The sequence below is a fragment of the Pelodiscus sinensis genome, chromosome 17 (genome assembly GCF_052426305.1).
Source record: "Pelodiscus sinensis isolate ZL-2025 chromosome 17, ASM5242630v1, whole genome shotgun sequence".
NCBI classification, from domain to species: Eukaryota; Metazoa; Chordata; order Testudines; family Trionychidae; genus Pelodiscus; species Pelodiscus sinensis.
Window position 1 is genome coordinate 653,670 of NC_143068.1, and position 20,126 is coordinate 673,795.

Below are 20,126 nucleotides of genomic sequence, written 5' to 3' on the forward strand. Positions count from 1 at the left end.
AGTGCCCACACTGGGCACATCACACCACTCGGCCATCAGCCCTGCTGCACTTGCCGCAGGCTGCCATCTGGGGAGAGGGGGCAATTGGGGGGCTGCAGGAGAGGTTCCACCCCCAGAAGCCCGCAGAGCCAGCCCAGTCCTCCCCATCGGGGGCTCGTACCCCATTCCTCCCTCACCTCCTTCCACTTACCCTTCCTTAGCCCCCCTTCTTATTGATGTACAAAATAAAGATAACGTTTCTTCCAACATTGACTCTGTCTTTATTGAAAAAAAACTGGGGGAGACTGGGAAAAGGAGGTGGGAGAGGGGAAGAGAAAGGCTGGGAGAGGGGAGGGCAACTAACATGATCAGGGGTTGGGAACAGGTCCCAGATGAAGAGAGGCTACAGAGACTGGGACTGTTCAGCTTAGAAAAGAGGAGACGGAGGGGGGACAGGATAGAGGTCTCTAAAAGCAGGGGTTGGGTGGAGAGGGTGCATTCAGAAAAGTTCTTCCTGAGTTCCCATAAAGAAGGACTAGAGGACACCAAAGGAAAGGAATGGGTAGCAGGCTTGAAACTAGTAAGAGAAAGTTGTTCTTCTTGACAAAGCAAATAGTTAACCTGTGGAACTCCTTGCTGCAGGAGGCTGTGAAGGCTACAACTAGAACAGAGTTTAAAGGGAAGTGAGATAAAGTGATGGAGGTTGGGTCCATGGAGTCCTATTAGCCAGAGGGTAGGAGTGGTGTCCCTGCCCAAAGTTTGTGGAAGGCTGGAGAGGGATTGCACGAGACAAATGGCTTGGTCATTGTCTTCGGTCCATCCCCTCCAGGGTCCCTAGGGTTGGCCTCTGTCGGCAGACAGGCTACTGGGCTAGATGGACCTTTGGTCTGACCCAGTACGGCCATTGTAAGCTCAGGGCTCAGTGTCGGGGGTCTCAGTGGACCCCCTTGATTTTCATGCACACCTGGTCCTGGGTGGCCAGGCTGGCAGCTCTCCTGCCCTAGACGGCCACTTTCCTGTGCCTAGTGCGGAGATCGTGGACGAGGTCCACGATGTCCGCACTAGCCCAGGAAGGTGCCCGCCTCTTGCGGTCCAGGGCAAGCTCCCGGGAGCCGCCAGCCTGGTCCCGGCAAGAGGGGGTGGGCTGGGGGGCATCGGGTGGGTGGCTCTGTGCCGTGCCAGGTGCAGGGTCTCTGGCTGGGTGCTGGCAGGCTTGCACCTGGCACGGGCACCGTAGCCAGCCCGTGCCCCTTTAAGGGGTCCGGGGCCGGGAGGGGGGCATAGAGTTTCCCTGGTGTTGGCCAGAGTGGCCACCAGGGAAACCTGGGGAGGGCTAGCCTCCCACTAGTTCGAACTAAAGGGCTACACACCCCTTAGTTCGAACTAGCTAGTTCGAACTAGGCGTTAGTCCTCGTAAAATGAGGTTTACCTAGTTCGAACTAAGCGCTCCGCTAGTTCGATTCAAATTCGAACTAGCGGAGCGCTAGTGTAGCACCTATTAAAGTTAGTTCGAACTAACGTCCGTTAGTTCGAACTAACTGTAGTGTAGACATACCCCCAGAGTTATTTGCGCCTCCTGAACACTGCAACCACCTTTGGGTCTGGCCGAGAGAGAGACACAAACACTAACAGAAATGGGGATTTCCAATATAGGTGAAGCAGAAGTGTACTTGATTTTTGGAGGGTGCTTTAGGACAAGAGGTTGTCTAGAAAGGATGACAATGGGTCCATTACTGATAAGTGTCAGGAACTGTTGCTGAGTTAAAAAGTGCTGTCCTGTCTACACTTTCAGCTAAATGTTCTTCAGGCACCACACAATAACACCCCCACCCCTCCGCTGAGAACAAGCACTCACAAGGCCTGGTCTAGTTTTCGTGTTGTGTGTTAGCGGTTTTACTGTTGCTGGACACAGTTACAAAAGGTGCCAAGTGCCATCTGTGATGTGATTTCAATGGATGTTAGGGTAGGATTGGGTAATAGACCAGTTCAAAAATAATTAGGCACCAACCAGTCAAATCTTGTCAAGTAATGTCAAAAATTGTCAAATATTTTAGAGCACAGATTAATCAGAGCAATAACAAAAGAGGGAGACTTTATAGTCTTCAACTTATTTGTCTACTTATGCCTGATAACAAAACCAAGTTGCTCAATTGTGTTATTTTAACTCAGAAAAATCTGAACTGAAACGAAGGTTTGTTTTTTTAAAGAATGGCTCTGTGATGCAATCAAAAGGGTAGACTGCCACCTACATTAAGGCATCCTTGAGAGAATGCTTGATGGAATTTAACCATAGTCAATTCACATCACTTGAACAGTCAACTGGCCAGCCTGACAAGTCTAAGTGAAGGTCTCGTTCCCTTACAAGATACAATCTTTGTTCAGCATCTTCCACCTGCTGATCTCAATGCTTTTTACAGCCAATAACGAGACAGGGGGAGGGGGTATTCTTCTTTTTTAAAAGTTGCAAACAAAATGAATGGGCACTTTTTTGAAGCATACACAAATGTTCATCCTCTTGACAGACAAAAAGTCTTATGCATGTGCACTAAACTAGCGAGTGAACATACCGTGAAACATGTCTATGTGAAGTCACATGTGCAAAATTGCTTCATTTCATAATGATCCAAAGTTAACTTAGTTTGGACTAATTCTAAGAGGTACTTTGTTGAAACTGGCATGTTCCCAGTGAAAAACAATCATTATCACCATATTTTTCCAATGGAAGAAATTTCAGAAAAAATAAAAAATTAACCAGCTAAAATTCTAGAATTGTTAGGAGTTGAGTGCTAGAAAGTGAAATGAAAATGAAATTGTATAGTTTGTTTCCACTCTGAAAACGGAATGAAACTGAGTACATCTACACTATGGGATAAGGTCGAATTAAGGTACACAACTTCAGCTGTGTTCATTGCGTAGCTGAAGTCAAAGGACCTTAACTCGATTTTTGGCGCTGTCCATGCTGCAGGAAGTCAAAGGGAGAACACTCTCCCTTTGACTTCCCTTATTCCTCGTGGAACTAGGACTACCGGCATTGACCAGATCTCCCTCCTCAGTTCAAATTAGTGTGTCTTCTATAGACCCTCTGATTCGAACCCTGGAAGAGTGACAGTGGCAGCTTTGATCTTCTCTGCAGAGTTCATGTACCTTAAGAGAGTAAATAAATACAACCATTATTCCTTCAGTGTGGCACCCTGTCCCTTTCTGAGCTCTAGGGTGGGGCTGGGGCTGGGGCTGGGGCTGAGGGGCTCAGCATGCAGGAGGTTAGGACAGCCCCAGCCCTCTGTCATCACAGCATCTTGGGCTAGCCGATGTCGATGGCTGCTGTAGCAGCAGCAAGTGGAGCCAGGGGAGGAGTGCGTTCCCCCCCGCTGGGAGACAGGCAGACGCAGTGAGAAAAAAAGAGGGGTCCCATGGCACCTTAGAGACTAACAGATTTATTAGGGCATAAGCTTTCATGGGTAAAACCCACTTCATCAAATGGACTGGAGTGGAATTTACAGAGCCATAGGCATACATAAAGACAACAAAAGAAAAAGGGTTCTTGCATTAATGAGGTTAATCAAGTTAGGGTGGAAGTGGCTCATTCACAGCAGTTGATGTGGAGATGTGGATATCAAGAGAGGGGAAGCTGCCTTTGTAATGCGGTAACTAGTTAAGATCCTTATGCAGTACTAAGCTGATAGTATTGGATTTGTAAATGAATTCCAGGAAATCTGTTTCCTAACCCGCTTTTGAAATTCTTTTGTAGAGGAGAGCTACTTCTAAATCCATTACTGACTGTCCAGGGAGGTTAAAGCATTCCCTATAGGTTTATGTACGTTACCGTTCCTGATGTCTGACTTGCATCAATTTATTCTTTGGCATCCAGTTTGGCCAGTATACATGGCAGAGGGGCATTGCTGGCGCTTGATGATGTATATTAGGTTAGTGGCTGTGCAGGCGGATGAGCCCCTGACGATGTGGCTAGGTCCTGCGATGGTGTCGCTAATATAGCGCCGTGGACAGAGTCAGCAATAGGCTTTGATGAAGGGCAGGCTCCAGGGTAAGTGTTTCTGTGGCGGCTGGAAAGGATTTGCTTCGGGTTGGGGGGTTGTCTGGACACGAGGACTGGCCTGTCTCCCAAGGTCTGAGAGAGCCAGGGGTCATTTTCCAGGATAGGCTGTAGATTGTCAGTGATGTGCTGGAGGGGTTTGACCTGGGGGCTGTAGGTGATGGCCAGTGGTGTTCTGTTAGTTCCCTTTTGGGGCCTGTCCTGAAATAAGTGACTTCTGGGTACTCTCTCAAATATATAGTAGATAGCTTTCCCTTTCTCCACCGCTGCCCCCTGCTGGCCCAATGGGGTCATAGCGGTCCTAGTCCCCATCGCTGGCCCCTTGCTGCCCTGTGGTCATTATGTAGTATAAGGGTACGTCTAGACTACATGGCGCCGTCGACGGATCCATGTCGATTTGTTGTTTTGGCAAAGGCAAATGAAGCTGTGATTTAAATGATCGCGGCTTCATTTACATTTACATGGCTGCCGCGCTGAGCCGACAAACAGCTGATCAGCTGTTTGTCCGCTCAGGGCGCTAGTCTGGACGCTCCCCCGCCGACATCAAAGCCCTTTGTCGGCAGCCCCGGTAAACCTCATCCCACGAGGAATAACGGGGCTGCCGACAAAGGGCTTTGATGTCGGCAGGAGAGCGTCCAGACTAGCGCACTGAGCGGACAAACGGCTGATCAGCTGTTTGTCGGCTCAGCGCGGCAGCCATGTAAATGTAAATGAAGCCGCGATCATTTAAATCGCAGCTTCATTTGCCTTTGCCTATGTGTCTAGTCTACATGCCTCTGCCGACAGAGGCATGTAGTCTAGACACAGCCTAAGTGTCCCTGCTAGGAGACCCCTTTCTTTCCATTTTATGAGAAATAGTCACATTCCAGGTTTATCCCTTTGTCCTGGCACAACCAAACCCTGACCTTGCTCTGAGTCAGTGGTCACCAACCAGTAGACCAGGATCTATCAGTAGATCTTGGAGCCTGTGACAGGTGACTGGTTTGGCCAGGAGGCTATTGTCAAGCCTGGCATTTCAGTTGCTCCTCCTCCCACTGCTTTGCATCTCCTGCCCTTTGCCTTGGAGCGGCCCTTCTGCCCCTGGGAGCCTCCTGCTTGCTGTGCAGAGCAGGGGAGGGAGCTGAAGGGTGCTGATGTCATGGTGTCCCCCTCCCACCTTGTATTCTATATTCACAGAACAGAGCGGGGGGCATAGGACTTGGGATGGAAGGAGTTTGCTGGCTGCTTCTGGGAGTGGTGCAGGGCCAGGGCCAGGGCCAGGGCAGGGGGGAGCCTGCCTTAGTCCCACCTGAGCTAAGCAGCTCCGAACCCCTACCCCAGCCACAAAACCCTCCTGCACACCAAGCCCCTGCCCTAGCCCTGAGCCCCCAGAGCCAAACTCCCTCCAGAGCCTGTACCCTGAACCCCCGTCCCAGGCTCAGCTCAGAGCCTTCACCCTCCAAATCCCTGAGCCCAAGACCAGAGCTTACGCCCTAACCCTCTGCCCCTGCCTGGTGAAAGGGAGGGAGGAGGTGGGAGAGGGTGGCGTGAGCAGGGGCAAGGCCTCGGAGAAGGGGCAGGAAGGAGGTGGGGCAGGGGTATTTGGGTTTGAGCTAGATCGTCAATCACACTTAAATTCAAAAAGTGATCTTGTGCTTAAAACGTTGGAGAGCGGTGCTGTGAGCTATGGTTAGAGGAAGCTGTTTACCCAATTTGTTGCTCCTAGCTCTTACCGTTTAGGAGGGATACTTGAGCAAACAGCCTCCGAGAGATGGACAGGCAGACTCAATCGCTCAACTATGCAGTATTATAGAACGTCAAACACTGAGACCTGCTGCTCCCACTGGCTTCAGGTGCTTGGCATTTGATTCTTCTCTTTGATCAGCTCTGCCTGGGCTGGCAAGGACATAGCGCAGAGCAGCAGCAGGTACCCACCCTCTCCGTATGCAGGTCCCCAGCCTATCCGAGGAGCCATCACCTGGTCTGACCCTGCGGTGGCAGGGAGAGGCATGGACCATGCTGTAGCTGTCCTATTTAAACAGGAAGAGAATCAAATAGGGGGAAGAATCATTTGATCCCATGTTCGTTTCCTGCTTTGGGGATCCTCCTTTCTGTGATCTCTCTACCTGCAGGAAGGAACGTGTGTGCAGACAAGTGCTGACCACACTGGTTTTCACAGCAGAGCAGTAATTTCCTTTCTATACTATGCCAGGCACTAGCACAGCAGCCCTGGTCCAAAGTGTCTGGCATCAAAGAGGATTTTCTGGATTGCCCTGGGAAATCCTACACCATGTTCTTCTGACATAAACTTCCTCTGGGTTTCCATCAGTAAGCATCTCAGCATTCCAGGCGGCAGCCGTGGAGGCGAAGGAAGGAGCTAATTTAGACCTAGCACGAAATTAGGAGCCTTCATGGGGATGATGAGATCTCAGTGCCCCCAAATAGCAGGCAGCAAAACCAGAGGAGAGGGATCACGAGACGGGTTAGCTCTTGGAGTTCATGCTGACGGCTTTGCGGAGAGTGAGAAATATTGAACAAAACTAGACAGGCAGCAGGAAGGAGAGAAAGTTCAGTGGTAACCTGGGGAAATGTACAAAAAAGCAAAGCTTCCAACCAGCCTTTTGCAAGAGATCTGAGGCCTTTATTATTTGTACTGTATTGTAAACACAGAACCCTCTTTCCTAGCAGACCTTGCTCTTTGTTTCCCATCGAGTACTTTCTTCTTTCTTATTTTAAAAAAAGGGAAACCAAAAAGAAGCAAGATCCTTTGAGGAGCTGGAAGGATGGGGGGGGGGGGGGGGGGTGGAGCCCACCTGGCTCACACTGCAAGTGTTGCTCCTTGAGAAGGGTGGGAAACAAGCATTTCCCAGTGACCCTTTAGTCCATTCATTAGCTGCACAGCTGCAATCCACTTTAAATGCTTTAATTAAAATCGACATTAAGAACCCGCTTGCTTGAGCAGAACAACATTCGAAGGAATATAAATGGGGAGGCTTTTAGATCTGTGAATTTGTTCTAATGAGAAAACCTTTCCCTAATATCCACCCCCGATTCAGAAAGATTAAAGTCGGACTGCTCTCATTTGCAAGCATGGGCCCTGTCATTAGCATCTCCAGCTGCAAAGCAAGGAGCTGCAGTTCCCTAACATTCACAGAGCAGCCCGAAGCTGTGCCTTAAAAAGCGGCGTAGATGCACACACGCAGTTACACGGGTAACAGGTTGCAAAGCTATTGCCACAGTCCATTTCAGAACCGGGAGAGAGGAATGCCATTGTAAGAGACACAGAGCTTCCCATGCCACCTAATCAAAGACATGTTGCTGCAAAGTTTCAACTCTTGAGGAAGGGCAGAGAAAAAATCTGTCACTAACTGGCTGGGAGGTTTAAGCTGGACATGAGGAAATCTTCTTACTTGTCAGGGTCGTTAAACACTGGAATAAGTTGCCCAGGGAGGTTGTGGAATCTCCATCTCTGGAGATATTTAAGAGGAGGTTAGACAGGCATGTATTAGGGATGGTCTAGATGGTGCTTGGTCCTGCTGTGAGGGCAGGGGACTGGACTTGACGACCTCTCAAGGTCCCTTCCAGTTCCAATATTCTATGAATCTATGAAAATAAGAAACACCTCCAGTAATTTACTGAAGTAGGAATATTTTCATCTGGAAACACTGATAATGAAATGTAAAACAACCAGAAAGAAGCACAGAGCAAAACCTCAATAACTGCTAATTGGTGACCCAGCAAAACACCCCAGCAATATGTTAGATAGCTAGCAAGATGGAATACACTGATGTTGCAAGTCCTCAGTCAGTTACCCTTCTGAGACATTTCTGGCTATAATCACATCCCTATTACCTTGTGCTTCTCCCATCTGATTGTTGCATCCATCTGTTGACTCTCACCTTAGACTTAGGGCTTGTCTATATAAACACTTACACCCCAGCTTGCTGTATGTTACATTTACTTCCTGAGACTTGGCTGCATGCTCTGTGTGTGTTATCTCTGCTGCCAGGCCCCAGAAGCTCCATAGTGCATTTTGATCTATACCATTTTGAAATTGTAGTGTAAGCTCTTTGGACAGGAACTTCCTTTTTTATGTGCTTCTCCACCACTCGCCGCAGTGAGTCTAGAGTTTCTGGTTCTGCTGCAATAATTACAAATGGCAATAAAAAGTTGTATGGTGGCAACCCAAGAAGTCTCAATACAATACACTAAGCTCACTAGCTACTTCTATCAAAACTGTTGGCCACCTATTCTTCTGTGTCTTGCAGATGAATATTATGAACAATGGAAACACGAGACACTTCTGTGGTGTATATTTTGACTAAATTATCTTGTATTATGCTATAAAATGATCAGATAAAATAATTAACTAGATTCTCTCAAGCATATGGGAAACCCTAATCATCCAGGGTACGTCTACACTACAGCGCTAGTTCGAACTAACTTAGTTCGAATTAGTTAATTCGAACTAAGCTAGTTCGAACTAACGCATCTAGAACTAAAAACTAGTTCGAACTAGCGTTTTGCTAGTTCGAACTAGTAAGTCCACATTGAGTGGACTCTGAACAGGGCTTAATGATGGCCGGAAGCAGTGCCGGCAGGGCATAAAAGGAGGACTTAGAGCATGGAGATACTGTCTCAGGCTAGCCGAGGGCTGCGCTTAAAGGGTCCCGACCCCCACCCCGGACACACAGTTCTAAGGGGTGCCCCGCTTGCAAAGAAGTTCTGGCTTGGAGTGCCCTGAGTGCCCACACTGGGCACATCACAGCACTCGGCCATCAGCCCGGCTGCACTTGCCGCAGGCTGCCATCTGGGGAGAGGGAGTAATTGGGGGGCTGCAGGAGAGCTTCCACCCCCAGAAGCCCGCAGAGCCAGCCCAGTCCTCCCCATCGGGGGCTCGTACCCCATTCCTCCCTCACCTCCTTCCACTTGCCCTTCCCTAGCCCCCCTTCTTATTGATATACAAAATAAAGATAACGTTTCTTCCAACATTGACTCTGTCTTTATTGAAAAAAACTGGGGGAGACTGGGAAAAGGAGGTGGGAGAGGGGAAGAGAAAGGCTGGGAGAGGGGAGGGCAACTAACATGATCAGGGGTTGGGAACAGGTCCCAGATGAAGAGAGGCTACAGAGACTGGGACTGTTCAGCTTAGAAAAGAGGAGACGGAGGGGGGACAGGATAGAGGTCTCTAAAAGCAGGGGTTGGGTGGAGAGGGTGCATTCAGAAAAGTTCTTCCTGAGTTCCCATAAAGAAGGACTAGAGGACACCAAAGGAAAGGAATGGGTAGCAGGCTTGAAACTAGTAAGAGAAAGTTGTTGTTCTTGACAAAGCAAATAGTTAACCTGTGGAACTCCTTGCTGCAGGAGGCTGTGAAGGCTACAACTAGAACAGAGTTTAAAGAGAAGTGAGATAAAGTGATGGAGGTTGGGTCCATGGAGTCCTATTAGCCAGAGGGTAGGAGTGGTGTCCCTGCCCAAAGTTTGTGGAAGGCTGGAGAGGGATGGCACGAGACAAATGGCTTGGTCATTGTCTTCGGTCCATCCCCTCCAGGGTCCCTAGGGTTGGCCGCTGTTGGCAGACAGGCTACTGGGCTAGATGGACCTTTGGTCTGACCCAGTACGGCCATTGTAAGCTCAGGGCTCAGTGTCGGGGGTCTCAGTGGACCCCCTTGATTTTCATGCACACCTGGTCCTGGGTGGCCAGGCTGGCAGCTCTCCTGCCCTAGACGGCCACTTTCCTGTGCCTAGTGCGGAGATCGTGGACGAGGTCCACGATGTCCGCACTAGCCCAGGAAGGTGCCCGCCTCTTGCGGTCCAGGGCAAGCTCCCGGGAGCCGCCAGCCTGATCCCGGCAAGAGGGGGTGGGCTGGGGGGCATCGGGTGGGTGGCTCTGTGCCGTGCCAGGTGCAGGGTCTGCTAGCTGGGTGCTGGCAGGCTTGCACCTGGCACGGGCACCGTAGCCAGCCCGTGCCCCTTTAAGGGGTCCGGGGCCGGGAGGGGGGCATAGAGTTTCCCTGGTGTTGGCCAGAGTGGCCACCAGGGAAACCTGGGGAGGGCTAGCCTCCCACTAGTTCGAACTAAAGGGCTACACAGCCCTTAGTTCGAACTAGTTAGTTCGAACTAGGCGTTAGTCCTCGTAAAATGAGGTTTACCTAGTTCGAACTAAGCGCTCCGCTAGTTCGATTCAAATTCGAACTAGCGGAGCGCTAGTGTAGCGCATAGGAAAGTTAGTTCGAACTAACATCCGTTAGTTCGAACTAACTTTCTAGTGTAGACATACCCCCATAAACCTTAAGGGCTTTCTGTTTTGCCATAGTATCACTTTTCTAACAAAAAAGTATTTGAAACATTATTAATGCACCAGTCACTGCAGTTCTGGGTGACTTGCTTTACTGTTCTAAAGAAGTGAATCTCTCTTCCAGCCCATCTCTTCCACCAGTATAAGCTAAAGCCTTGTCTTTGGATGTGTGTAACAGTGCAATTTACATTGTAAACATCAGCCTGCATCAAAATCCAAGATCCAAATATCTTCAGACTTTGGGAGAAAGTGGATATGGATTTCACCCCTATTTTTGCAACAACAAATCAGAACACACATTCTGTTGACGTTTAGATCCATTTGTGGTAGGAATCCATCTTTAGTTCAGTGCACAATATTGTCTCATTAAGATAGAAAGCAGTTGCATATGATTTATTTTTAATTACCCATATGTGTCTAGATGATAGTGCTGGACCGATTTTAAAGCAGCAGAGCCAGATGGACTACATTTGAATTCCTTTTTCATTGGCTTGCGGAGAATGCTCCAGCACGATTTTACTTGTGGTAATGTTCCCAGAAACACCAGTGTTCAAAGGAGTTTTAGGGGAAAACCCTTGTGAAAGCAACTTTGAATACATGCTTGTGATTATTCACATTGGGAACCTGAGTCTCAAAGTAGCATTCTTCTAGTTAAGAAACACCGCATGATCTGTGCAACCAATCAAAGCAGCTTTGATTCCGAAGATTGAATACTTGCAGCAAATGTCTTTCAAACAAGCTACATGCCCAGGATAATTCAGAGGTCAGATCCTCCTCTGGTGTTAAAGCTTCACTGAAGTCCGGGAAGCTACAATTATTTATACTAGTTAGTATAAAGTAGACCTAAATATGATTTGGTAAAAAATGTTAAATGCATCTGATAAAAACCTGTCTGCTAGTCTGCCTCTCTCCCCAAATCAGTACCATCTGCAAAATTGCAGAGGGTGGAAGCTATTCCATCATTCACATCATTAACAAAGACATTGAACAAAATTGTCCCCAGGATCACCTTTTAGAGCACTCCGCTTAATACCAGCTGCCAACTGGACATTGAGCTGTTGATCGCTACCCATTGAGGCTGATCATCTGGCCAGCTTCCCATCCACCTTACAGTGCATTCATCCAAGCCACACTTGAATTTTCTGGCAAGGCTCTGGGAGGCTGTATCAGAGGCTTTGCTCAAGTCGCGATATAACCAGTTATCTCATCACAGAAGGCAATCAGATTGGTCAGGCAGGACTTGCCCTTGGGGAATCCATGTTGACTGTTCTTCCTCTCCTTGAGTGTTTCAGAATGGATTCCTCAAGGAGCCGCTTCATGCTTTTTCCAGGAACTGGGGTGAGGCTGTCCAGTCTGTGGTTCCCGAGCGTCTCCTTACTTTTTAAAAGATGCCAGAAGGGCCCTGCGTGTGCCTTTTCCCCATCATGCAGGACCTCCTTCGATTGCCACAAGTTTTCCATGGGATTGACCAGTGGCTCTGCAATCACATCAGTCAACTCTCTCAGCACCTTCAGTTGCATTAGAACTGGTTCCATGGATCTGTGCCTGTCCAGCTTTTCAGAATACAGGCAGTCCCCGGGTTAGGTACAAGATAGGGATTGTAGGTTTGTTCTTAAGTTGAATTTGTATGTAAGTCGGAACTGGTACATATTGTAGGGGAAACTCTAGCCAAACATTCCTCCAGAGCTCAGTTTTATTCTCCCACACCTCACTTCCCTCAGGCCTTTATTCTCAAGCTGAGGTGTCTGCTGAGAAAAGCCGCTCCGCGTCTCCCTGGTCTGCTGGGGGGGGGGGGGGGGGGCGCGCTGGCTTCGCGTCTCCCTGGTCTGCTGGGTGGGGCGCTAGCTTTGAGTTTCCCTGGTCTGCTGGGGGGGGGGGGCGCTAGCTTTGCGTCTCCCTGGTCTGCTGGGGGGGGGGGGGGCGCTAGCTTTGCGTTTCCCTGGTCTGCTGCGGGGAAGCAGCTAGTGCGGGGTTGCCTCACCCCGTTTGTAAGTAGGGATCCGATGTAAGTCGGATCCATGTAACCCAGGGACTGCCTGTAGTCCTTAACCTGTTCTTTCACCACCGAAGGCTGCTCCTCTCCTCCCCATCTTGTGCTGCCCAGTGCAGTAGTCTAGGAGCAGACAGTGTCTGTGAAGACAGGCAAAAAAAGCATTGAGTACTTCAGTTTTTCCCACGTCATCTGTCACTAGGTTACCTCCCTCACCCAGTAAGGGCCCCAAACCTTCTCTCACCTCTTTCTTGTTGCTACCATGCCTGTAGAAACCCATCTTGTTCCCCTCAATCTGCCTTGCTAGCTGCAACTCCAATTGCACCTTGGCCTTCCTGGCCACACCCCTGTGTGCTCGAGCAACGTATTTATACTCCTCCCTTGTCATCGGTCCAAGTGTCCACGTCTTGTGAGCTTCCTAGCTGTGTTTAAGCTCATTGCAGATTTCCCTGGTAAGCCAAAGCCAAGCAGGTCTCCGGCTAAATTGGCTATTTCTTCTACATGGGGATGGTTTGTTCCTAGGCCCTCCACAAGAAGTGGAACCATTGATCAATCAGCCATTGGCAGGGCAATACACACTGAGCATACATCCCTGCCTCAGTCTTCTCACAGCCCAGGGCATTCCTTAGGCTGTGGTCCAAGTCCGTGGCACCCCTGGGCACAGGAAAGCAGCCAGGCCTCCTTGCCTCCGGAGGCTGCTACATCCTGAGGGACCTCTCCCTCCTGGAGCTCTTTGCCCAGATCTCCGACTCTGCACTCTCCTGGCCTTTGCTTCCTCGACTTGCCTTGTCCCTGTGTTTCTCTTTATTGAAACCCCTCATGGTCCTGGGGACCCTTTTGTTTTGATTCAGGTCACTTCCCATTGCTCCTGCCTCCCCTCTCTCTTGTGGGGAAAGAAAGCAAACCTGGTTTTCCATGGCTGGAGCTGCCTTCAGGCATAACCTTTCGAAGGGCTAGGAAAGGAGGACGCTCACTGTGCGCCCCTCCTTGTGGCTAGGTCTGGGAATTAATTCTTGCCCTTCCTGGCACCCTGCTATTGATCACCCATGTTACAGCCCTTTTTCTCTCTTCACAATGCACCAGGTCACTATACAGCCTCCCGCCAGAGATGAGAGACCTTGCCAAGCACTGGGGGGGAGCCGGCTCTGGGGCCCTCACAATGGGCGGGGCCTCAGGTGGAAGGGGCAAGGTAGTGTCCTAATTCCCTTCAGCATCACTGGGGCCACAGGGCGCGTGTCACCAAGGGGCTCCGGGGGCAATTTAAAGGATCTGGCGCTCTGACCACTGCCTCTGTCGAGGTCGTGGTGGCAGTGGTTGGGGACCCTAGGCCCTTTCAAGATGCTAGGCCCTGGGGAAGTTGCCCCTGCCTGCCCCCCACCTTCCAAGCTAAGGAGGCTGGCTGAACACTGTCTCAGGGCTCCAAGTCTAAGTCTAGGGTCACTTTCCCAGTGGCTGGTAAGGGAACTCATACATGCCTCCTACTCCTAGTCTGAGTTCCAGCCCAGGGATGACCAGGTCTGCCCAGGCTCAGTCCCAGTAACCATTTCCTCTCTGTTTAGGGTTGCCAACTTTCTAAGTGCTGGAAACTGAGCACCCTGCCCCCAGCCTGGGGTCATGTAATAAGTTTGTTTTCAGAAGGAGGTCACAGAGCAGTGACGTTTGAAACCTCCTGCAGTAACCTCTCGTAGAACATCTTCACGGTGTCAAGCAGAATTCCTCAATTGTACAGAGAGAGTCCCAGATCATCGCAGAATGACTTCCTGGTCCTGTTTGCAGGCTCTAAGGGAAGCCACCTCATTTGGGCCCACTGAGGTAGGCTGCAGACATCCATGCTAGAAAGAGCCAGTTTAAAACAAGCTGAGGAGAATTGTGCCTGTTTTAAGGCATTCTGGCTCTCTCTATATTTGTTGGGTCCTTCTATATTATCCTTCTGGGCATTAACAAAAGTTGTATTCAGATGCAACTTTCCAGTCAGAGTATTTATGTTTTTATCTAATTTCTTTATATATGTCTATTGTTGGCACAATAATAACCAAGGTTTTCTGTGCTCCCAGATAGTTTCTAATGTGCTTCTCCACTTTTTTACTCTTCCTACTTGGTTCATTTACCGTGGGTGACCTATACCACATACAAGGAGATTTTCAAGGCCCATCAATATATATATTAGGGCTGGCAAGTGGTCAAAAAATTACTTGCAATTTAAAAAAAATCAATCTTGATCAATCACACTGTCATTAAAAAAATACCAATTATTTAAATATTCTGGGTGTTTTCTACATTTTCAAATATAAGTGATTTCAGTTACAACACAGAATACAAAGTGTACAGAGCTTGCTTTATATTAGTATTTTATTATAAATATTTGATGGTCATACAACAAAAGATATTTGAACATACAAAAGTAGAATTATGTAAAAAATATCCACTTCTGTCAGCATTACTGTTGTTTTAAACCTTATGCTGGAATGGCTTTATAAAACATAATGGGACTAGCTGTGGCATAAGGCACTACATGGATTGGAATGATCAAGGCTGTTTAAAATAAAAGGTAAGTGAAATTCACCCTTCAGCATTCATTGCAGTGAGATTGTTCTGCATTCGTTATACCATGCAGAAGACTAGAACTCAGGCCTAATTACACCTCTCTGGATTCGTAACATCCTTGATCTTCCAGTGAATTCAAAATAACACCTAGCAAGTGTAGAGCTAAGTCCTCTCAAATAAGTAACTACAAAGTGCCTAAAAGTGCTTAAGGGGAGAGAGCCTTTGTACCGAACGCAGCATGTAAAGTCAGATCCCATTGAAAGACTGAACTGAGCGGTTCCCTTTGCAATTGGACCTGATAGAAAAGACAGAGGCCCCAACCACTATCAGACCTTCATTCTGCTAGGTGCGGGAGACAGGCACAGCTAATCCCCACCCTGAATCCAAACAGGCGAGGCAATGTGTGGGGGGTGGGGGACGGTGTTATGCTCATGTCCCATACGAAATAGGAAATACTCTTGCTGGAAGGGTCAGTGTAATGCTACTTTATCTCTTACAATCCAGAATGACAACAGACGGTAACTGTACCGGGGCAGCGGCCCCACTCTGACTGGAAGGAGTTAAAGCCTGCGTTGATCCCTGACCAATCGGGAAAGGGCTTATACAAAGCCAACCACCAGGCAGCTTGCCAGGGCAGCCCTGTTATAAGGAGCAGCTCGGCACAGCAGTGGCTCGTTGGGTCCTAACCCGAGAGGGGCAGGACTAGGTCTCAGTGAAAGAGGAAGCACTTTCAGTAGGGCAGTGCTGGGCAGGCTCAGAGGGCTCCAGCCTGTTACCTCCCAGGCTGGAGTAAGGGCCAGGAGGCTGCCAGGGTGACATGACAGTGGCCCGGAGAACACGAGCAGTTAAGGGAGAGGACCAGGCTGTCGCCAGAGTGTCCCTGAGCTGGGACCCAGAGGAGGGGCTGGGCCGGGTTCCCCCCACTCCCCTTGCACCACACCTTGCCGCCAGAGAGAGTGGCCAGTGTGGACTGTGGCTGGCCCCTGATGCCAGGGGCTAGAGTTTGGGGCAGCCGTTGGCAGGGAACAGACTTTACTTCCAATGCAAGGACCAAATAAGCACTGGAGGTAAATCTAGGGCAGTCGTCCAGAACTGAATTCGTCGGCTACTTGACAGCAGAGTATCCGTGCCACTTCTCTTGCAGTAAACACGAGCCTTTGGCTTGCTGATTTATGCCGGTACCTAGGAAACTCTCTAACCATCCTGAGATGTGCTGCCTGCTATCCCTTACTGCTTAATGGAGCCATTTCCTATGAAGAGAAACCGTCCCCAGCAGCCTGCTTTCCACGCACATGAAAGCCCTCCAGGCTTCCCCAGGCTCATTTGGATGATCCGGTCTCTCCACAAGTCCAGGCCCCAGGCAATGCCTCCGCGATGGCTGTGAGCTCAAAGCATGGCTGGCAGGTGAGTGATGGAACAGGCAGTGTGCCAGGCGTGCGGCCCCCCTTCCCTATTCTCATCTCTAGGATGCCTCTGGTGAGACGCAGTCAGCTTAGAGCCTAGGTTGCTCAGGCGTTGCCAAGTGTCCTGAAGATCTACCGCCCTGCGACTTCTAGGGCAGGGTGGGCAAGAGGCAGCCCTTAGGCACAGAGCTGCTCCCACCGCTTTAACCAGCTGGCTGCTCTCTGCTCTGGACTCTGGGAGGGGGAGGGAGGGAGGAGGTTTGGCGTACTGCCCCCACCCTCCAGCAAGAGCTCTCAGCTCTCATTGGCCAGTTTCAAGCCAATAGGAGCTGAGAAATTTTGCTGGGCGCAAGGACAGCATGTGAAGCTTCCTCCCTCCCTCCGTCCCTCCATACAGAAGCAGAGCCACCAGCCATTTTGACCAGCCTGGGACTGCAGCAGACAGCTTCAGGTGCCTGCAGGCCTAGATACAAAAGGTAGATCGTGCCAAACCAACCTGATCTCCTTTTTTGAGAAAGTAACAGATTTTTTAGATAAAGGAAATGCAGTGGATCTAATCTACCTCGATTTCAGTGAGGCATCTGATACAGTACCACATGGGGAATTATTGGTTAAATTGGAAAAGATAGGGATCAATATGAAAATTGAGAGGTGGATAAGCACCTGGTTAAAGGGGAGACTACAGCAGATCCTACTGAAAGGTGAACTGTCAGGTTGGAGGAAGGTTACTAGCGAAGTTCCTCAGGGATCAGTTTTGGGGCCAATTTTATTTAATCTTTTTATTACTGACCTTGGCACCAAAAGTGGAAGTGTCCTGATAAAATTTGTGGATGACACAAAGTTGGGAGGTATTGCCAATTCAGAAAAGGATCAGGATATCATACAGGAAGATCTGGATGACCTTGGAGTGATAGCAATAGGATGAAATTTAATAGTGAGAAGTGTAAGGTTATGCATTCAGGGTATGTCTACACTACCCAGCTAGTTCGAACTAGCGGGGTAATGTATGCATACCGAACTTGCTAATGAAGCCCGGGATTTGAATTTCCCGGGCTTCATTAGCATAAAGCTGGCGCCGCCATTTTTAAAAGCCGGTTAGTGCGAACCCCGTGCCGCGCGGCTACACGCGGCACGGGCTAGATAGTTCGAACTACGTAGCCATTCTGAACTATCTGTACGCCTCGTGGATAGCAAGTTCGGTATGCATACATTACCCCACTAGTTCGAACTAGCGGGGTAGTGTAGACATACCCTTAGGGATTAATAACAAGAATTTTAGTTATAAACTGGGGACATATCAGTTGGAAGTAACAGAGGAGGAGAAGGACCTCGGTTGATCACAGGATGACTATGAGCTGCCATTGTGACATGGCCGTGAAAAAGGCTATTATGGTCTTTGGATGCATTAGGCGAGGTATTTCCAGTAGGGATAAGGAGACGTTAGTGCCGTTATACAAGGCATTGGTGAGACCTCATTTGGAATACTATGTGCAGTTCTGGTCTCCCATGTTTAAGAAGGATGAATTCAAACTGGAACAGGTACAAAGAAGGGTCACTAGGATGATCCGAGGAATGGAAAACCTGTCTTATGAAAGGAGACTCAAGGAGCTTGGCTTGTTTACCTTAACCAAAAGAAGGCTGAGGGGCGACATGACTGCACTGTTTAAATATATTAGAGGGATAAATACCAGGGAGGGAGAGGAATTATTTAAGCTTAATACCAATGTGGACACAAAACCAAACGGATATAAGCTGGCTAGTAGGAAGTTTAGACTTGAAATTAGACGAAGGTTTCTAACCATTAGAGGAGTGAAGTTCTGGAACAGCCTTCCAAGGGAAGTAATGGGGGCAAAAGATCTATCTGGCTTCAAGATTAAGCTCAATGGGTTTATAAAGGGGATGGTTTATGAAGGTAACATGATCTTGGCAACTAATTGACTGTTCATTATCAGTGGTAAATAGGCCAATGGAGGGATGATAGGAGTTACTATAGAGAACTTTCCTGGGTGTCTGGCTGGTGAGTCTTGCCCACATGTTCAGGATTCAGCTGATCGCCATATTTGGGGTTGGGAAGGAATTTTCCTCCAGAGTAGATTGGCAGAGGCCCTGGAGGTTTTTCGCCTTCCTCTGTAGCATGGGGCACTGGTCACTAACGGGAGGATTCTCTGCATCTTGGGGTCTTTAAACTATTTGAAGGCTTCAATATCTGAGATATCGGTGAGAGGATTATTCCAGGAATGGGTGGGTGAGATTCTGTGGCCTGCACTGTGCAGGGGGTCGGACTAGATGATCGTAATGGTCCCTTCTGACCTTGAAGCCTATGAGTCTATAAGTCTATGAGATAAGCTGCTCCTGGCCACAGCATGCCTGTGACACCCTTCGCCTTCTCTCCCTCCAATTACCTGCCCCAGGTCACCACCCAAACCCTCTGTACTCCCTCTCCCCACCTCCTCCAGGTTTCTCCCAGACTCTGCACCCTCTCCTACATTCCTCCCTCAGGCCAGAATCCTGTCCTGCACCCATATCCCTTCCCAAATCTCCTCCCCCAAATCTCTGATCCAGATCACAACTGCCTCCTTCACCCAAACGCCCTCTCAGACCTCACACCCCCTCCTGCATCCCAAACTCCCTTCTGCACCCATCTTCCGTCCCAGACTCCGCCCCACTGCATAGAAGTGCAGCCCTTGAACTTGGCCCCCCCATCAAAGTTATTGTGCACTCCTGACCTACAGGCAGTTGTTCAAATGCCCCCAGACTGCCAAGTGCCAGTGCCAAGAGTCTCACCCACCGCCCCAGCTATGCCACAGCCCATGGCTGCAGCCTCCAGCTTTCCCCAACAACGGCTGCCATGCGGACTTGCACTGTGAATGCAGAGAGCTGCACCACACAGAGAACTCAGGCAGTGAATGAAAGAAAAGGGATTTTGTATAAACAGAGAACACAAGGGAAATGGCACGGGCTGCATTATTCATGGCCATGTCTCACGCGCTAGAAGCCCCTAGTTTTGAGTTTATGAGAAGCTGCTGTAAACGTGCGCGAGTATTTCAGAACTCAGCACCACTGAGTTCACCATTGGGTCGCCCTAGGAACAGGGAGCCCAGGCAGAAGGTGGGCTCTGCACACTGCTGATTGTACTGATACCACATAGGCGTGTCTGTGTCCTGCCAACACACACTCTTCCTGTCTGAGGGAGGAAGATAAAAGGTGACTAGCAGCTCTGGTGTGCAAGGGGAGTGTCTCTCTTCTTCTTGGAGGGGGCCACTTCAGTGAGGACTTTTGAAGGTTTTTTTGCTTCTCACGTCTATGCGGCTCCCAATTGAGTTTTCTGTGGGTCAGCGGCCCTTGACTCCAAAAAGGTTCCCCATCCTGAGCGAGTGGCTGGAGGAAAGACCTGGAATTGGCAGGTCTGTCCGAGTTCCCGCCACCTTCCAATGCTGGCCCTTGAGAGTCTCCGTGTGTCCCTAGAGGGCTGGTTGTACAAGGAGAATGGAGCAGGTTGAAAGCACGAAGTAAAATTTCACACACCTATACAGACACTTCCATTTTTTACACTTTTTTACAGGCATTTGCCCTGATTTTGGAATCTGGTTCCAGCTAAATGAATCATTCTGCTTTCTTGTAAACAAGGCCCTTATTAGATTCAGGCGCATGTGTTTGTTTCTATTTATACCTCAGCTTCATATTAATATTTGAGGACACTATTGTGCCATGCTTGATTTTTTTTTCCTCTCTGACCTTTCTCTTCTATGATTCCCCCCTCCCCTGTCTCTCTTTCTTCTCTTTTCAGCCTGACGGTCTGTCTCCGACCCTGTCTCTCTATTGGCCTGATCCTACAAGGTGCAGAGCGATTCCTTACAGAGTCAGGCCCCATCTCTCTTCTTCT